This window comes from Mytilus galloprovincialis, chromosome 8 (genome assembly GCF_965363235.1).
Source record: "Mytilus galloprovincialis chromosome 8, xbMytGall1.hap1.1, whole genome shotgun sequence".
Taxonomy (NCBI): domain Eukaryota; kingdom Metazoa; phylum Mollusca; class Bivalvia; order Mytilida; family Mytilidae; genus Mytilus; species Mytilus galloprovincialis.
The window spans coordinates 91,862,867-91,881,626 of record NC_134845.1 but is presented as its reverse complement, the minus strand read 5'-3'; the positions used below and the strand labels follow the sequence as shown (position 1 = coordinate 91,881,626).

The 18,760-nt window shown below is 31.8% G+C and overlaps 1 long non-coding RNA gene across 1 annotated transcript; it reads left to right on the top strand.

Moving 5' to 3' along the window:
• Nucleotides 1-125: 125 nt before the first annotated feature.
• On the top strand, nt 126-2,729 carry LOC143043675 (uncharacterized). The gene is made up of 3 exons (XR_012968541.1): nt 126-239; nt 1,223-1,250; nt 2,116-2,729. It is a non-coding gene; the product is annotated as an uncharacterized LOC143043675 (long non-coding RNA).
• Nucleotides 2,730-18,760: the final 16,031 nt, after the last annotated feature.

Here is an 18,760-nt window from a genome sequence, read left to right as displayed (position 1 = left end):
ATTCACTTGTGTTTTAAACACGCCCACTAAACGATTAATGAACATTAAACACGTGATTTATTTCAATATGATATGAGAAATAAAAGCCAATAAAAAACTGGTACTACTTTAATGCTTACTCCCAAGGTGCTTTGTGTGCCACATTATAAAGAACATGTTCCCTTGTTTCAAATCAGATACAGATAATCAGATAGACAAATCAGACTGAAATAGATTCTGACAGAAACATTAGCCTAACAGTAAGTTCTGTGATTATTTTTGAAGATTATTTTTGGTTAACTTTATTCTATATCATTCCTTTTGTGAAGGGAAGACATAAATATTGGTGGGTTTATACAACTCTTGATTAAATACATCTGTGTACAAATGCTCAAACTTTAACATGTTTACAAGACGAATTGGTTAAGTCATATGTATAAGGTCAGCCTAATTAAATTATTAAAGAAATAAGACAAGAAGTAAAACAGTGCAGTTGGTTTCAGTCGAAATGTCGATAGTTTGTAGCAAAACACGTCCTCCAAATGTAACAAATATGTTGTTACTCATGAAATTGAAAATCTTGATATATTCAGTTTCATAAAAAATTATGTTTGAATTAGAGTGATTTTCACAATTTTACAAAAATATTTCAATATGAAATGGTTTTGACAGGGGCAGGATTCGAACTAAAAAATCATTTATTTTTTTCTTAATAATTAATATTTCGTAGACACGTTTTAGGCGTACATTTTATTCAGTTATGTAATGCAGTTTTGAATTGAAAAAGGTAAGGGGGATGTGTCAAAAATATAATAGCGCAACAAAATAGCTTAACAGCACAAAAGCAGCCCAGGCTACCCATGGGCGAATATCCCTCACAGAAAGGTTGGCTACAGCTGAATCATAAACAATAATGTACAATAGTTTAGTCAAATGGACACATCACACTTAACTCAAAAACATTAAATGAACTAAAAAAAAAAAACAGAAAAAAGAACAAAACTAAAAAGGGAAAAACATTCCTGAATTATACAGGCATATGAATCCAGAAATAACCACAGTAAAATACATCTTAAATATATTAGAAGAGGTCCGTCATGCTAGTACTTGTAAACATAGATTTATATTTACAAATTTAGAAAATGAATTTCCCCCAAATAATCCATATTTTTCATTGTAAAAATCAACACATTAGTGCTGAATTTTTTCGTATAATCTTATTGTTTTACTTTCTTTTTTGCAGATTAAAATACAAAATGTCTGACGCTCCGGTGAGTATAAGAGTCATGTAATAAAATACTGAACCCAAATGTTAATTCAAAAAGTGGAAGTCTAATACTTTTTACCCCAAAAATGCAGCAAATATATTGTCAAGTCTACTGATTACTTGATCGTCAGTGCAGCCAGTTTGATGTTCTTGCTTCTTTATTTATATAAATAAATATAAATGCTATGTAGAATTATATTCCCTCAAACTTATATATTCAAAAATGCTAAAAAAACATCAGTTTCTAAAATATATATTCAAAAACTGCCGACTTTGTTGCCTTAGAATAAACAAGAATGAAGATATTTATAAACTTGGTAATTAGGCTGATTTTATAGATCAATTTAAGAACCGAACTATGGTAATTTTAAAATACTATACTCAAGTTTAAATTCAAGACCATATATTAGTTTATCCAGAAGAATACATTTCCATTTTAATTTCTTATCGTTTCAGTACAAAAAAATGATATGCTCGTCTTCCTTGTTCTGTTGTATCTGTTACCTATTTCAGATTTTTAAAATCAAGAGTCTATCCTAGAAGGCGATTATTTCAAAGTTTTTCACCTAGACCACTACTTTGACATTGTTTTCCATGCTATTCACCTTTTTTACAATACAGAATAAACAATGATGGGCTTCTGTTCTTTACAAATGCTATATTGGGTATTTATGTATGGACACTAAGTAAATATTAATGTGTATGATGAACAAAACTTTTTAAAACAAAAAAATAAATAAGTTTATCTATTCAGAGTGATATTTGAAAGCAAATGTTTGGATTGCACATGTGTTATTTCTATGTTTTCATATTTGATTTCAAAAAAGTATTAGTACAAAAGATTACATGAATTTGATTTACATTTTCAGAGGGAATACAAGGGACACTGCAACCATAAGATTATTCACACAATTTTGACGGACCACAAGGCTGTCTTACTGGAATTTGAAAAAAATGGATTAGGAGAACTACGAACAAAGATCCACGACATCGTGTCGAACATAAATGATTTGGAGGTCTTCATTTATATAGACGATGGAGATATACCCATTGTTGTACAGAATGGCGAGTGTTATAACAAGTTGGTTATTCGCTTTGATGCTAACGGCATAGATTACAGGTGGGTTGAGAAAACCCTCGTCAATAAATCAAAGGATTTTTTTCGCGATTTAGCAGTAAAAGTGGCAAGTACCGCACGAGATGTAATTATAGAATCCGCTCGTGGAATTTTTCAAAAAGCAATCACATTTAACTGACAATTGCATTTTACGGGCTGAAAATGTCAAGAACAAAATCCATTGGCTGAAAAAACAAAAATCCATTGCAATATATATGAGCCTTTGATTTTCTACAAAATAACTTGATTGATATGTGTTCTTTCTATAAATCCAATCTATACATGTGTTTCTTGAATAACAAAATACTAATTGTTCTCCAGTTTCATTTTTTTAAATATTTAAACTGAATAAAACATTTTTTTAGTGTCTAGGTTACTTATTTATTGAATAATGTTAAGATGGTTAACACGATAAGAAGTTAGCAATATCCTTCAACTTTACGTTCCACTATAAAGATGATGTTCTCTCACTAAATATTACAAAAACGTTGGTGACTATGTTGAACGAATCCATCACATCGAAATTGATATAAAGGATACTAAAAATACAGTTAAGTCTGCCTCATATCTTGACTTACACATAGAAATTGACAATGAGGGTGGGTTGAAAACAAAACTTCACAACAAAAGAGATGATTCAGCTTCCCAATTGTGAACTTTCCATTTCTAGGTAGCAACATTTCAGAAGCGCCTGCATACGGAGTATATATCCCCCTATTGATACGATAATTTCAAGCTTGTATTTCCTATTTCATTGACAGAGGATTGCTTCTCACAAGGAAGCTATTGGACCAAGAGTTCCAAATGGTGAAGTTGAAATCATCCCTTCGAAAATTTTACGGACGCCATCACGATTTAGTTGGCTATTATGGAATTACCGTTTCACAGATGATATCGGATATGTTCCTTATGTCGTTACTACAATCTCCTTCCCTTTTCACGAATGTGACCTACCAAATTAGACTGTTTACCGGATTTGAAATAACATGAGCAAAACAATGGGTGTCACATGCGGAGCAAGATCTGCTTACCATTCGGAAGCATCTAATATCACCCCCAGTTTTAGTAGGGTTTGTGTTGCTTAGTATTTAATTTTATATGTTGTGTCTTCTGTACTATTATTTGTTTGCTAGTCTTTTCATTTTTAGCCATGGCGTTGTCAGTTTAATTTCAAACTACGAGTTTGACTCTCCCTCTTGTATCGTTCGTCCCCCTTTCACAAATGTCTGCAATCAACATCAGATTATAAGAAACGAAACACACTGTAGTGTTTAGCAAGTACGAAGACTAGCTTGGTTTTTATAAACAGATCCATTAAGACATGATTGGTTAAAAAAACAGCTTTTAAATTATGGCATGCAAAGAGCAAAATTGCTACCTTGACCTAGTTGTTGACTATAATATGTCTAAATTGGCAAAAGTAAACAAAGGTGTCTCATTAATAAGTTTGTCCATAAATTCAAAGGAACCCTTTTATCCTCATTCTAAAAATGCAAAAGAAACTGATACATGTTTTCCTCCGTTTTCCAAATTATAAAACAAGTGTATTACTAAACAAGTAACCATAATTTAGCTTAAACGGCCAAATAGGTATTAACCATCTTTAATTAGATTACTGGAATATTGAAACTTATAAACAAAATTTAAAAACGGTTTTCTATCTTTTTCAATTCTTTTTAAACTACCTTATTACTAGTCAAAAAGATTACATTGCAGTCATTCAAGTTATTGTAAGAGCCGGTTAACCTCCGTCAACTAATAAGCCACGCCCCCGTTAAACAGTTCCAACTGATGTTACCTCCTTTTTAACTTTGAAGCGTCCACCTTAAGCTTCATGAAAGGCACATTAATCCAGCAGAAAAGAAAATTCAAATGAACCCTTTTATCCTCATTCTAAAACAAACAAACGGAATTTAATTAATGTATTGATTAATATGTGTTCTCTAATTATCTTTAGTAATAAATGTTTACAGGTTCATGTTTTATATCAACTTTGAAACGCACTGTCTTGACATCATTTAAACGAAAGCCGAGAATTATCAATCAAAACCCCAAAACGCCAAATGCCTACATTCGTCTACATGAATCATGATTCCGCGCCTTTACGGACCCCCCCCCCCCCCCCCCCTCTCCCAAGAAAAAAAATAAACCGCACTTTACACTGTAATTTAATAAATGGTAAACTTTACCTTCGAAGTTTTATATTATAGGACTTGAAACAGGGTTTGTATTCCAAAGGAGGCCACTGTTGGCAAGGAAACAGACCCATTAATTGTTTAAAGTTTAATAATTGAATGGAACTTTCAGGACTATTGACAAGACAAGCCATGTGTGCAACTTTTTTAAATTTCAACTGGCTGCAACTGTTACAAAAAAACCTAAACGTATGTTGAACATATTTAGCTAAAACATTAAATCTTTACTATTTTTGTTTTCCATAGGAAGCTTTTTTTTATTTATTTGCAAAGGATAGTTGTGGTTATTGCCATCATCATCGGTCATGCATGGCATATCCCAATAACGGCACTTGCCGATTAAAACCTCAATAACTTCTTCAATATTGAGTTGATTTCATTTGGACAAAAAGTATAAGATGAAATACCAAATTGTCTATCAAATATATACCCTCAACGCTCACTAAAACATCTATTACATGTTCTGAATGCACTGTGTATGTCCCGAGTCCACGCAAACGGTCCTGGGCGGGTTCTAGACGTACCGCTTGGTAACACAGCGTCCTAGCAAAATGGAAGCCCTATCAAGAAAATAGAAAATTGTATCGTATAGTATAGAGCATTTTATAGTTTTTTCGTTATTTTCGTTTCATATTCATTAAGAAATTGATTTCCTATTCTACACACTTATAAACGCACTAACTATTCTAAGTCTGATGTAATTGAAATCTAACATATATGTAACGACGTGCACTATATACGTTCTGTTGTTGTTAAATCTTAACATTTAGTTTTCTCGTTTGAATTGTTTTACATATTTTCATATCGGGGCCTTGTATAGATGACTATACGGTATGGGCTTTACTCATTGTTGAAGGTCGTACGTTGTCCTACAGTTGTTTAAGTCTGTGTCATTGTTGACTCCTGTGGATAGTTGTCTCATTGTCAATCGCACCACATCTGCTTTTTTATATATATTATAAACGTATGAAACCAATCAATTGCCAGTGACAATGTTCAAATAGGGAGATGTAGTATAATCGTCAATGAGTCAACTCGCAACTCCCAACCAGAGACCACATAATACAGAGGATAACAATTATAGATCATCGTACGGATTTAACAATGTGCAAAACCCATAACACACAGTCAGTTATTAAAGGTCCTAACTGACAAATGTAACACAGTCTGATTTCAGTAAATAATGAGCGCAAAACTGAAAAAAAATATTTGGAAAAACGAATTATTGCTGAGTTAGACAAAACGATACTTGTGTCAGTGAATATGCGACGTCACAATTGTAAACAGTCTGGTAGCACTAATACGAATCTCATTTCAGGAAAATATAAAGTACAATCCAGCACCAAGATAACTATCATAACCCTAAATAATGAATTTTCTTATATGGTTTTCTTTTCGAATGTAAGCCTATCAATTGTGTTGCAGTCAAGTTCATGAACTTTCAAATGTCAAATATGTTTCTTCATTACATGCAGTCTGTACTCTTATAGTTTTTATTTAATGTAATGGATTGAGAAAATATAAGGAGATGCGGAATGATTGTCAATGAGATAACGATCACCAGATTTTATGTCTGACACCTTCCGCGGTCTGCAACAATGAGAAAAACATACTAAATAATCGTACAAACAAACAGAATAAAGAGATTTATTGTTCTAATAGTTTAATTTTTTAGTTTTCTATTGTTGTGTCATGTGTACTATTGTTTGTCTGTTTGTTCTTTTCATTTTTAGCATGGCGTTGTCAGTTTGTTCTCGATTGATGAGTTTGGCTGTTCCTCTGGTATCGTCCGTCCCTCTTTTATCATATAACTGAATATTTAGATATCAAAACAGTTTAGCTATTTCAATAATTTGTATTGTCACATTTTGGAAAGTATTGATATCAAAGAAAAACTTTGACAACCGTTACGGCAGTTGATGCACATCGAATGTCGCTTTTCTATAAAGGTTTGTTATACTTTTAATCTTTCTTTTATTCTGAATGCATTTATTGCGGGGGATGGTAGGGATTTATCCGTATAAGTATCATCGCCACGCTAACAAACGATAGCATCTGCATTTCTCTTTGTAATTAGTGGAATTGCCGTCGGTATCTAAATCTGATACTAAAAAAACATTGATGGGTTGTAAACTGTTAATATTTAACTGAGAGGAAAGTATTTACTAACGCTCTGTCATGATTTGCAATACAGAATGATTTTTTAATAGAAAATCTAATTACAATTTAGCGGTACGACATACATGCTGCTAATTCGAAAAATTCTTTGAAAGCTGGATATTATGAAGAAAAAATGGCGTGTAAATATTTTAAGTTTGACATCAACCAATAACGCATAGTCAGATATAAAAGACCCCCAATGATATATGTAAAACATTTCTAGTGAGACATCTATACAGTTACATGGAACTGTGTATTTAAGAATACAACGATCGAAGACTTCTTTGACATTATTGCTAGTAATTGAATTAGCCATTCCTCATTTTAAGATAAACAGAATCTCAGACTGAACTCTAACAACAACGCCATTTAGCCACTGCTCATGTAAACCATCACCATGCACTTAAAAATGTAACGTAATGTACAAGAAGAACAAACATCAAAAGGCACACGTACAGTAGCAACATCACGTCTTTTCAGGAATCTAACAAACGATCCTTCTTCAACCATACGTGTACTTTAATGCTTATAATTAAAAGTTATTTGTTCATAAGTTAAATTTCCAAAATGAGAAAGGGTCTCACTAGCCAAGATTGCAAAGGATATGCAGCAGCACCCAATAAAAATACTGGTATTTCAGTTTTTTCCTTGCCGATAAATGTCTGAATTACTGAATATGCGCGCATTATGCACTCGACCTGGCCATTAGATATAGACGTTGGTAAAGCAATAATTTTCATCTACAACTACTTGACATACCATTGAATACCACCCTTTTCTGTTGTAATAATCAACCGGATTATCACGTGGTGCAACTATTGGAATATGGGTTTCATATATAGTCCCGCCAACTTGCGGAAAACCGTTGATTCGTCAACAATCTCTTATATTCTCTTTTACATGTTTTAGTCTTTGACATGTAGATTGCACTTTGTAAATACAACTGCTTCTCAAACCACGCCTCTTTTGGAGATATATAGAATATTCATAGAAATAAATGTTGTTTACATACTGGTTCCCAGTTATGTTATCTGTGTTCCATCTCATAGATACATAACTTGGGAATGTTACCAGTAAATATACATGTGCATATTGTTTACATTGAAATTTATGGTAACCCTTCATTCGAAGTAGGGGTAGGTAGGAAAATTAGTGTTAGTTTAGACTCTGTAAAGTGTAGGGCATATAAACGTTGAAAATATGCCGCACAGCCCTATATTTTGACCTTTAAGAAAAATTGTCGTGCATATGTACTTTCAATTCTAGGATAAGTTTTTTTCAAAAGTTCATGATAAAAATGGTACAGTTTTAGCTGTAAAAGGAATTCCTATAGGAAATTGCATTGTCAGTATTTATAGAAATACAACCTGTAGGTATACGTATATACTTCGCCATTAAATGGTCTGTTATAACTCTACAAGTTTCATTTGTAAATGAGCAACACGTCGACCACCCAAAAACAAACAGTTGTGAGATTGTTCTATATTCAGCATTTGTGGCTAGTCGCCATACAGTTCTTTTCTTAACAGTTGTGTATTTTCTGAAGTTCGTGTTTCTTTCCTCAATATGTATGTCTAGTTCCTTGCACAAGAAATTGAATGTTTCCCCTGAAAGAGGGACAAAATATACCAGAGGGACAGTCAAACTCATAGACTGAAAATAAACTGACAATGCCATGGCTAAAAATATTAAGACAAACAGACAAATAATAGTACAGAAGACAAAAAATAGAAAACTAATGAAAATACCTAAAGAAAAGCAACATATTCAATTGTTCCCACTAGTTGCACTCATTTGTCTCTCCAATATACTTCTTGGAGCAGAAATATCATTGGAAACCAACAAAAACGAAAAAAAAAAAAAAACAGTAATCCTTTGTTGCTGCTATATCTAAAACATTTTAATCCTTCTTTTTCCTCTGTAAACAGGCTGCTACAGCCTACGTTTAAATTGCGTAATTAAGATATCCTTGTAGCTTAAAAGATCAGAAAATCATCAAAATGGCTTTCATAACTGCTAGCTAAGTTGTCCGATAAATTTGAATTCAATTCTATGTAATGAGCATTTAAATGACATATAGTTTGCAAGCGATTAAACAAGGTGTATTAATGTGAATAGATTTGATTTATACACTACTCTAGACTAATTGCAAATATGTTCAGTGCAGGGCGTTTGATGTGAACACGACCTTTTGTTTTAGGTATTTCACATCCAATCTTTTGTGGCAATAAAGCACAAATGTGCCGGCATTCACCTGAAATTTAAGCAACTTTTCAAAAAACTTACTCAGAAATAATATAGTTATGATACTGTTGGCAGGTCATTAAAGATGACATTATGTTGTAATACTATATATATTGATTAACCCAATTTGTCTTTTCATTTTTTAGCCATGGCGTTGTCAATTTATTTTCGATCGATGAGTTTGACTGTCTTTCTTTCATAGAGTCTTTTCATTGAACATAATAATGCTTATTCCAAAACCAGTTGTTGGCATACCACGGGCTATGTTCCTCTCGTATACTTTATGATGGTATGATACTTAACCCCTAATGGAAGGGGATGTCCTTGATTTTCGTTTTTACATGTTATCATTTTGTTATAGTTACAAAATGTACAATAGAAATATATCAGTAGTATGCAAAACTGTAAAACAATAAAACCTACTTAATCTAATGAATTAATTTTCAGTGGAAACATTAACATATGGCAGCAATTAATAACTACTGGTCAAAAACTTATCAAGAGTAATCAGCTAATAAATCAACGATAAAACACCTCTGATTGGAACATATGGAAATTGGAAAACCACATCAAATTTAGCAATATTTTGGGTCATCAGTCACTGAGGTGAAAATACTTATCAATCACTGACGGAAACTAACAGGAACATACCAACTACAAACTAACGTAGCAAAATTCAGTAATACTAAAGAAACTGTTATATGTGGTCTGGAATAAGAAAATATTATGCACATTTCACAAGCTGCATACTGTTACATTATGTCAGAAAAACACATCTGTTAAGATTGGAAGACACCATTATTGTAAACATTGGACTAAGACAATGGAATGTCATTTTTGTTATATATAAAAAAAAAACCAATAACACAGCTAATAGTTGATTCCTGCTTTTACAGCCAAATATTTAGCACATATAACAAAACCTACAGGTTAAATGTGCGATGCAATCCATCATAACAGATTAAAAACCAACAAACATTTATCATTCTTCGATTTTAGAGGTACCACTTTCAAAAAATCTGTTAAATGTAGGAATATATTCTTACCTTATGTTGTGAATGTTGCATGAGCCTGCACGAAATTGATTTTTCAAACCATTTTCTACGTACATGACCCGTACGCACATGGAGAAACTTAAATTGTCCTTATAAATATAATTATATTTTATGATGATCTGCACGTAAAACTAACGTTTTAACTGTACAAAATATGAAAGAGGAATCTTGTTAGCTTTAAACTTGGGCTATATGTTAGACAATGTGTTTCTCTATGTATATTTAAACTTTTATGTAGTATAACCCAAGGAAACGGACATATATATGTTGTACCTGCTTCGCACAATAGTGTGGTATACATATAATTGGATGACACTTTGTCTTGTACATGGAGGTTTTAGTGTTCAACTGTTTTACATTAAATTATCCGATGTATATAGTATTTAAATACATGTAAATACAAACAGTTTCTAGATGACGAAGGTGAAGGAGAATAATAATAATGGTGATGATGATGAATATTTGCAAAACGCAATTGACATTCACGCTATTTCTGCAGACTTTAATTATTTAAATAAATATCAAAATACAGTAGACAGAGATATTTAAATTTCTACTTGTTGCCTAAGCGGTTCGGTGTTACTAAGCATCATCTTTGTATTACTGTTTTACCTTCCATGTTTAATTAACTTGATACATGTCCTTGTATTTTGGATTAATATTAACATGTAGCCTTGGCTCACACCGAACAACAAGCTATTAAGTGCCCCACAATTACTAGTGTAAAACCATTCAAACGGGAAAATAAAACAACCAGAAAGGAAAACATGTATTATGTCTTCCTTTCTGGTTGTTTAATTCGATAACGTGCTTCGTTTAACTTCAGTCGAATGGTTTTTTTTATGTTTGAAAATAACACTTTCATCTAACATGTCTAAGTGTTGAATGTATTCATATAAAAAGAAGATGTAATATGATTGCCAATGAGACAACTATCCACAAAAGACCAAAATGACACAGATATTAAAACAACTAAAGGTCACCGTACGGCCTTCAACAACGAGCAAAGCCCATACCGCATAGTCAGCTATTAAAGGCCCCGATAGGAATCAAATGAAATAACAAGTATACACAACATTAAACTGGCATGCGATATCTCTTGCAAGTGCAGCTTTTAATTTGAATGTTGATTGATCAGATTTAGCTAGACATAATGGAATTGAAATGAAAATAAGACAAAATGGGTATTGGTGATCTTCATTTGACAATTACAGTGTTTAAGAACGATAATTGTTAATACTTTTCATTTTTTAGGTCTTGTTCAGATAACATTTACTTTGAATTGTAACTACACATAAGTGATTAAACACAGCCAGTAGAAATATATTGTAACTCAACATAGTATTGATTTTTATATATCATATGTAATTTTAGTGAAAACTGTTAATTTGTGCGTTTGTCAATGATATGTTTTAAAAATCAAAACTTTGAACCCTGTTGGAACTGGTCCTAAAAAGGTTGTCCAATCAGATAGCCTGACATATAAATATCAGAACAATGATTACATGTCAATACGTGATATGAAACAATGTTGAGCAGATGACGTTAAATTCTGGAATGGTCGCTAAAGATTTATAAACTTGCCAAAACTTTATATGATGTACAATGTAAAATTCAGTAGCCAAACTCATGAAACTAGTGTCAAATTTTACGCCAAAAAGTAAACAGCTTAAAATGTAAACAAGCAATGCAATATTTGACAGAAAAAAAAAGTTCTAAATCGGTTTTTCGATATTATTACAGGCTTTACATCAAATTTAAGTGCGTACAATACTTTTTATCACTAAACACACTTTTTTTTGGCATAATAAATATATTGCCGAACTTGAATATATTTTCGGTTACTATTTTTTTTCAAGTAATCATATGAATAGCCAGTGCATTTAAGTACAGTCTTCTCTGAAGCATTTTCTTAGACATTTCCCTAAGTGTAATCGGTGAATACATTGACATAATAACTTGATCTCTAGAATTTTCATGACACCTGTAATAACCATGCATGCTTTAGATATCAGTCATAACCATTAAATGATAAATTCTGTAACATGCCTTATACTTATAAATCTTACAACTGTGTAAAAAAAGTTCGGATAAGATATCGCTATGAGTACGTCTTACATAAGAAATACATTTAAATCAACACATGTCTGTATGACGACTCGACGACTCTCATATCGATATTTTGTTCCTTGACGTTTCTCCTTGTAATTGAGGGTGTTTTTTTTTTTTTGTCTTTTATACTTTAAGTTTATTGAATCTTACCTTTGTAGTACGGTGACAAGTAAGGTACATTTAATGGACCGAAATACCTCACGGCTAATTTTGGTCTTAATTTGAAGATAAATATAATACCCTTCGATTAAGGCATGTCGTATAATGCCAACTGGTGCAGATTTGTGATAAATGCGATCAAAGGTAAAAAGGGGGGATTTTAAAAAATCGAAACTTTTTGACATTTTGGACAATTTCTCCGTAGTCCCTCATGATAACTGAGAAAAAAATGCAATGGAAGCAAGCACTGGGGATGCTGTACAAATTCAGCTTGTAATATTTATGCCAGATTGACAAAGATTAGTGCTGTTAACCTCCACAGCCAACATGGAAGAAAATAATAAAGTTTATCTTTATTTACAAAAAATATCGATAAAAAATATTCATATTTAATATTTAGCTTTGCAATAATGTATTACAATATATAAAGATATTTTGGGGAAAGTTTTGTTAAGATAACATAAGGAATAAAGGAGAAGTTAGTACTGTAAAGTTTACACCCGGTCCATGATTCAATGAAAAAATGATGAAATTCATCATTACTTTTTTTAAATCAAAAATAATGTTGAAACTATTAAAATAGTCTTGATGAATAAATGTCAGCATAGATACGATAGCATAGGAAGTTTTATTTATGATAATAGGTCAACCAGTGCAAGAGTAATACCATTTGAAAATGCATGACGATGTGCGTCCCCCTTTTTATAAAACAATACAAAAAAGTAGTAGACTTTTGACTTTAACTATTTTAAAGCACAATATATATCTAGAATACCGATTCACAGACATTTGGATAAAAATGAAGATATTTGTGTATGATATCAGTAACATTTGATATTATTATTCACGTCCGATGATTTGAAGAAAAAACAAACATACATTCAGAGAGATCTACTACGTTTGTATTAAGGTCACTGAATGTATCATGACAAGAAAACTTTGTTTGCCAGCACTTTTTGTCTATGTTAGCATTTTTTCGTTGGCTTGAACACCATTGACAAAATTTCTTGAACCATCGTGCCATCACTGTTTCATACGCTAATGTGTAAGTTCTAACTCCGCGATTAAACTGCTTGCCTTGGAGAATCTGATCTACAGTACATCCTGAATATGCACCTGAATTGAATAATCAATCCCGAATCCCAGCTGATGCCCATATTTAGTATATTGCTGAAATATAACACGAAACCATGTGGAATCCACCTAATCACACAACGTGCGGGTGAAAAATCTAAGGCATATACCACTTTAATTGTTGGGCTATGGCATAAAGCTGTTGGTCGAATGTCTGTACTGGCTTATTCTGACCTGCGACCTTTGACATTTCTAGGCATTTCAGCATTGTCGTATACACTGTCGCCATGTTAGCAGGTTTTGCGTCTATGATTAGGGGATATGCAACGACGACATGAACTGCTTTTCGGTCGGAAAGTCTTCTGTTGATGCCTGTCCCAAAAAGTATTATTATTTTTTTTTATCATTTTGAAACCAAGGTATTTCAACAATGTCGCGTGTAAGTGATCGGAGCAATACCCAAGCCATATCAGACACGTCAGACTTTTGGCTGTACATGATTTAATTTGGCTGTATGGCTCAGTACATCCAGGTGGGCCGCATCTTTCTTTGGGCTTAAAGAAAGACAACCATGACATGGGAGCAGAAGTCTTTTCATCAACAGCAAGGGATCTTTCTTGAACTCGGGTTATTTTAACGTTAGCTAAGTCTGTCTGAAAAGTCGGATTATTCACAACTTGAAAAGCTGCGCGAGCCATAGAATGGAATGTGTTTTTATCATTAATAGTTTCTGCATTGATATCCACATTATCAGATCCTTCTTGAATGAAGTCTCTATCTGAAATTTTAGGACATATGTCATTGGGGATGTATTGTTATGATATTGTAATTATTGTATACATTTATGTGGCCTAATAGTTGTTTACAGAATAATCTTAGAACTTTGCAGTTTAGAAATCACTGGAACAATTACAGAATGATTGGAACTTTCCAGAATGATTCTAATAAAAGATGCATTATATAAACTTCTACATCTTACCAAAAACTTCCGTTGTAACTTTCTAGGACATTCCATTCTTAGAGTCTTCTAGAATTTTCCGTGACAACTATTTATATATAGACACTAAAGTTAAACACACTTAGACTTAGACATCGATAGACATTAGTATTCTCCACATTTGGATTGACACTTTAATTCTACAAACAACATCATACTGGACTGTGACCGTAGTAGTGAACGTAATATTCAGATTGGATTCCGAAAGATATCCGGATACAGATAAAGATAAAAGATTGGACTCATATTTAGACAGTTAAGTTGACAGTAATATTGTGTAATACTTCTTGTAAACTTTTGTATGATAAATATTGTTAAATTTTAGTATTGATTTGTGTCTTTTATTGGCTACAATTTAAACGGTAATTTCTGGCCGTAACAGAATGTTCAATTTTGGAATCTTATAATTTCATGGTTTGCTGAATAAGTCAGAAATTGTCTAACCTCAGTGTAAGACGCACAAAAGCCATGTGAATGTAAAGTGTTTATGCCGAGATATCACAAACTCGACAAAAGCAATACATTTTCGTACTGTATCACCTGGGAATGAATTGTAATCCTTCTCCATATGAAAATAGTTGTCATCTATTAATCTGGCAAGAAAGTTTATAAAAGTGGTATGTATGAATTGCAAAGCCGGAGGAATAGAAACTTCAGCCAAAATTTTGAACGATTGTAAACTGCGTCTCAAATTTTTTGCCGCATCATGTAGGGTCTGATCTTCTTGATGTATGGAATCATTTACAAAACTGTTCTTCATCTTTTTTATTTATCATTTTTTATTCCGCTTTTAAACTACTGGTTCTTGAAAGCAATGTCATGCTCCGACTCATTTGAAGCATCATCAACAGGTTCCCTTTTCCAGTTCAGCATATAGTTAGCGATGCATGTTGAATGATACAGTGCTTTGTCCTTGAAGTTCTTCATAGAAAGTAATCTTACAATTGGATACTTGTCTTTTGCGGCATTTAATATATATTATCAGCTCGTTCAAAAGACTTGAATCGCCGTAATTGCTTATCTCGCTTGTAAGACTTTTGTCTACAGAATAAACATTTGGACCAGTCTAATAGTAATAACGTTGAGTGTGTTTTAACGCAAGTCGATTCAAACACAGTATGGTTTGCACTGGATGTTGATCATTGATCTTTTCCTATTTGAATTTTTTTCAAGTTTTTTCTACTTGTATAGGCTTTATAACACGACCTATGATATTTTATTTGTTCTAATGGAATCACTTTCGTTGACTCAAATTCATCATAAAGGCGGCGATAAACATGTCACGGAATGGAAATTCCTTCATAATATAAGTTCCAAAAGGAAAACAAAATTCTGGAATATTATTTCCATAGGAATGAATACTACACTATTATGAATACTACACTATTGGTCTTATATATATAATTATCTTGTTCTCCAAGCGCAGAAGTATACGACCGCATAGGTCCAACCCTCAACCATGTAACCTGTCTTACATCTATTGCGTCTTAAAGAATAGTTTTTCCTGTTTCTGTTGCATTTAAAAAATTTTCATTAGTAGATATTTAGCAAATAACGCATAATTCCCAATTACTCTGAAGCCTACTCTTTTTTTTTAGAACTGAGTGAGCAAACTCGTGTCCATTATTTTCCGGATTATTTCGGGGGTTTACCGATGTGGTTAAAAATTAGTTTATTCAACAAAATCAACAAGGAATAAAACACCTAAAAACACTAACACGTGAAATCAGTATACTCAGTCAAATTAAAACTAGACACAGACATTGATATAATTATGTCTTATTAAATATGAAAATAGAGTTTTATTTTCTGTAAAACCACAGCAAATCACAAGTCAGAGGAAAATAAGAAAAGGGAAAGCAACAAGACTTATTGAGCTGGAAATCGAATAGTAAAACTGCTATATGATGAGTATTATAAAATGGACCGAAAACGTAATTTGCATGCTTTTTCGAAATTTTAGGTATTAAAACTTCTTGCATATTGATTATTATACTATATTTTGTGAAAATGTACCACTGGTGATATATATAAGAAATGTTTTATACTTTGTCAGACGGTAACATTGTAAAAAATGACATAAACATTTGAAAATCGTCGAATTCACTTAATTTATATGTTCATATAATCAGAACGTTTGAAATCAAAATAAAGCTGATACATTACTCTTTCATCTGAAAACAACTTTTGTGATGATATCTTCATTCGGGAATTAGTTATAAACGTTCCCGTTTTTGAAAATGAAAAAGAAAATAAACGGAAAGTCACACTTTATTGCAATTTTACAAAAAACTGTACCGTGGGAAAACTCTACGACAGGGCTAAAATGAAAGTATAATATTAACTCTATTTTTATGTACATTTTCAACGGTGAGGTATTTCGGTTCATTAAACTCCTTAACTAAGCGACTTTTCCTGATTTGTCACTCCACTATTGACACTATGCTTTATAATTTCTTCTATTTATTTTGTTATTGAGTAATTGTCACATATTAGACATAAAGGATGCTCGAAATCAAATCATAACCCTACTTCTGTATGCAGTATATGATATGACCTGAAATTTTATGGTTGTCGTGTGTTGCTGTGTATTTTGTTTGTGTTGCATTTTCCTCTTTCTTTCTATTGATTTTTTCCCTTGTATATTAACCGTTTGTTTTTTGCTTAAATAATTTTGCATGTATTATGCCTATGCTTTGTCTAACTATTGCAAAGGATGGGTTTTGGTTGCAGTTATAACATTGATGTAGTTGGTAACTTCTACGTCAGTTGGTCTCAGTTGAAAATTTCACACATTGTTAATTTTGCTTAAATTTCCCTATATAACAAAAACTATACACATGGAAAAAAAGTATTGCAACACCTTGATTTTTTAAAAATTGAAAAATCAGCTTCTTTTTGTGGATGAAATATAATAAAATATTTGTATAATATTATTGAAACATAGTTTATGATAACATTGACGTTTAAACGAACAAAAAATGTTTGAAAAAAATGATTTATATAACCACAATTTTAATAACAAAATAAAGTGTTTTTGTACAGATAAGAACTTATCGAGTCGATTATTATTGATTAAACTCAGGTGATACTTAAATAATGTCTAACCAGTTCTATTTTACCAAATTATATCACAAAAAAATAAAGAGTGTTTTCTTAAATTTCCATTTCAATTTGCAATACTTTTTTCCATGTATATAGATGAATATGATAAGCTAATGGCTCAGTTTCTGATCAATAAATTTATCTTTATCTGATATTAAACCTAGGGCTTATAATAAATGTATTCGACCATTAACTACAAGAATGAGTTAACACATCCTTATACAGACTTGTACTATCTATTGCCATTGCACACCTTTACTTTGAATATATATATATAGATCACAGTCAGCTACTGATAATAGAGTCCACATGTATAATATTTAAAAAAAAACAGTATGCTCTATTATGATTTTCATTTCACAATTATAGTATTTGCTAAACAAGGCTTAAAAACGAGTATTTTTGAGACTATTCAAATTATCTGTTTAAGGTTTTGCTACGTATACAATATTCTTTGAGACCTAAGCACACATGATTTAATGAACACAGCCTGTACGACGATCTTTTGATTCTGCGAATTGATTTTGATATTTCGTATGTGAGTTTAATGAATACAGTCTGAGTCATACTTCATGTATAACGTTTGACAAGGATGTGTTTTAACAATTAAAACATTGACAAATTTAAATTGCTCCTCAAAAAGACATTCAATCTTATCTTGTTGAATTTTAATATTAAAACAATGAATACATGTCAATACTTGGAATGAAACAATGAAGATCACATGACTTTTCTTTTGAAATTAATATTTAAGATTAACATATTTGCCGAACTTTAGATGATATACATCATAAATGTTTATTGGCCGAACTAGCGTCAAATTTCCAGCCAAAAAGTTATTTGTTTTAAATGTAAGAAAACAATACATTTTTTGAGAGAAATGACATACTACATAGCTTGTTCTATATTGTTAAAGCCTTTGCATATGTCACATCAAAAGAATTTTTGCACAATATTTTTTTTTTGTCATTAAACACACTGTTTTTTTAAAAGAAATAATATTGCCGAACTTGAAAATTTAACGATAACCTTGATTTAGTTCAAAGAAGTTATATAAATAGCAGGTTTTTATGAGGACAGTTATCTTCTCGTAAGCGTTAAATTTAGAAAACTCATTGAGTGTCAAACAAAATCTGTATACAATTTCACAGATCTACTTAATTTCTGATATTTTTATGAAAGCTGCGATAAAAATGCATATAAAAATACCTCAGTCATATTCATAGTTTTTATAACAAAATCCAATCTGAAAAGTGTGTTATGAAGAGTTATATCAGCTTTCAACAAGGAATACGG